This window comes from Cebus imitator, unplaced genomic scaffold (genome assembly GCF_001604975.1).
Source record: "Cebus imitator isolate Cc_AM_T3 unplaced genomic scaffold, Cebus_imitator-1.0 Scaffold129, whole genome shotgun sequence".
NCBI lineage: Eukaryota > Metazoa > Chordata > Mammalia > Primates > Cebidae > Cebus > Cebus imitator.
Window position 1 is genome coordinate 1,705,364 of NW_016107444.1, and position 2,609 is coordinate 1,707,972.

General features: G+C 51.6%; 1 protein-coding gene across 2 annotated transcripts in view; it reads right to left on the reverse strand.

The window, feature by feature from the left end:
• The window catches only part of PRDX1 (peroxiredoxin 1), a 14,033-nt gene extending 12,847 nt beyond the window's left edge, over positions 1–1,186 (reverse strand). Inside the window, exon 1 of one of the 2 annotated variants that reach the window (XM_017540832.2) lies at positions 1,040–1,186. The gene's annotated coding sequence lies outside the window, so the exon portion shown is untranslated. Of the gene's footprint in view, positions 1–1,005 lie in introns of both variants that reach the window. The other variant, XM_017540833.2, reaches the window with a different exon arrangement.
• Between the last annotated feature and the right edge of the window lie 1,423 nt (positions 1,187–2,609).

Here is a 2,609-nt window from a genome sequence, read left to right on the forward strand (position 1 = left end):
TTTTCAAAGTCCCAAGGTTCTTGGTTCATAATATCACAACCAAAAGAAAGAAACTCTGTGACCAAGGATCTTAGCTAACTTTTTACTGCTTTTTAAAAAGTCCTTAAAAAAAAAAAAAAAAGTCCTTAAAACCTTTAACGACAAAAAACAGAAACAGCCAGGCGCAGTGGCTCACGCCTGTAATCCTAGCACTTTGGGAGGCCGAGGTGGGTGGATCACCTGAGGTCAGGAGTTCAAGACCAGCCTGGCCATCGTGGTGAAAGCCCATCTTAAAAAAAACAAAAAAACTAAGGCATACTGCAACTTAGTGACCCTATAAATGGCCTCCTTGTCCAAACCTATATTCCCAGTTGGCCCGAAAGTCCAAAACCCAACCAATTCTGGGTAATGACTGCTGGGTTTCAGGGTGGCGCCGTGTTCCTTCAGGGGATCTGCCCAGTGCCGAGGGCCACACCCCTAAGCTCCAGGTACCCGGCTCTATCACACCCCAGCAAAAGGAAAGCACCAGCAGAAAGTGCTTCAGCGGGGGCATGTGGGCTCCTCCATTCCATGTACGAGAAAATAAAGATGGGGAAAGTACCCGAAGCTCCCCATCTAGTCAAGGCTCAGGACCCGGAACAGCCTTTACCCTATCGCAAGATTGACAAGTACAGGCTGTTTTCTACAGCCATGAGTCCGGATACAGGTCCATTCCAGAAGCTTCCCGCACCACCCAGCCCAGCAGGAAGCTAGTCTTGGAGACCCCACCACCGGCCCGCCCCGATGCCGCGTCACGTGCTCGGGTGGCCGAGGTTAAGACTCGACTCGCATCCACTACAGCCTTGGGATTCAACCGGGTGCCCCCACCCCTACGCGGGGGGGCCACGTGAGGGGTACATGTAGCGCTCAGGCAGTCTCGGGCTCCGGGCCTCCCCCAGCTGCCTCAAGCACCACAGAACCCCAACCCGAGCGCGGGCGGGCCCCGGACAGGAGGAGGAAGAGGCAACAGGCAAGTACGCGCCGCACCTCGCTCCGCTGAGGCCGCGCTGGGCACACTCACCAGTCCTGACACAAGTCTCCGAGAACAAACCACCGAACAGAAAGAGGACCCAAAGGACTCGCCAGAGGCTCAGCCTTTATAGCTAATACGGCTCTCGCGAGAGTCGAAGCAGGCCGGGGGTGCGGGAGGAGGAGAGAGAGGAGGGGGATGTAGCAGGAGCCCCGCCCCACCCTGGCGCGCCCCGCCAGAATGACTCGGCGCTTTCCCTCTTGGGGGGCGGGCGCGGAAATGCTAATCCCCCTCACTGCTGTGGACCGCAGAGGTTGGAGTGAGGCGCCCTTGTGGCCGCTCCCAAACCCAAACGTTTAGGTTGATCCTAGATCTCTGCGGAAAACCAGGATTCTCTTTACTTCCAGGACCACTGCGCACTGTACCCTCAATGCCCAAACCGGAGTAAGCCTCCTACCTGCTGCCCACGGAGGACCACGTCGAACCACACCAAGCCCTGAGAACTGTATATCCAAATATTTCTTAAGTTCGCAACCTTAACCCCACCTCAGATCCTGAGTAACCCTCGTGGCTTACATCGTTTCCTTAATTGTTCTCTTTGATTACAGGGTTGCTGCTTTCTGTTGTAAAGGAAAATAAAGTCTGAGGACGCCTAAACTTGTGCCAAAGAGAAAGTTCAGCCTGGGAGGCTGACTCAGGTACACGACCATCCTCTCCACGGATGAATAACTGACTTTACAATCTTGGGTCAAAGCATCACACATTAGCCATCCATCACACACGGTTAGGCAAAAGGCCTCATACATTTCCTGATGACTACCCCCCACAAACACTCACAAAATCATTCATTATTGTTTGCTACCCTGGAAACCGTTATAGCCTCCCATAAAACAAGGACGTGTCAACTGTAACTAGATCTTCAGTCTAAAGTCTAGTTCCTAAAACTAAAATTTGTTCTAGTCCACTTTTTTTTTTTTTTTTTTTTTTTTTGGTTGGTAAATGTTTATTGTTTCAGTTTAGAAACAATATTGGTCTTTTCAGGAATTCCATTTTTTTTTTTTGATACGGAGTGTCACTCACTTTGTCTCCCAGGCTGCAGTGCAGTGGCCGGGTGTTGGCTCACTGCAACCTCCGCCCGCCCGGCTCAAGCGATTCTTCCGTCTAGCTTCCGGAGTAGCTGGGACTACAGGCACTCGTCACCACGCCCGGCTAATTTTTGGTATTTTTAGAAGAGACGGGATTTTACTTTGTTGGATACTCTGGTTTCCAACGCCTGGTCTCCAACCGCACGCCTTGGCCTCCCAAAGTGCTGGAATTAGAGGCGTGAGCCACCGCAGCTGGCCTCTATTCCAGAAATTCCATAAATGTTGACTACTAGATATTCTTTTCAGGTGCAGATTCCCTCACCCCTCCCTGAGTCCACCGTATGATTGGTTTTTTCCTGTATTCCCTTTTTCCTCAAACATTCACCTTATCTTATGTAAAAATGTAGATTTGCGGGCCGGGCGCGGTGTCTCACGCCTGTAATCCCAGCACTTTGGGAGGCCGAGGCATGGGGATCACGAGGTCAAGAGATCGAGACCATCCTGGTCAACATGGTGAAACCCCGTCTCTACTAAAA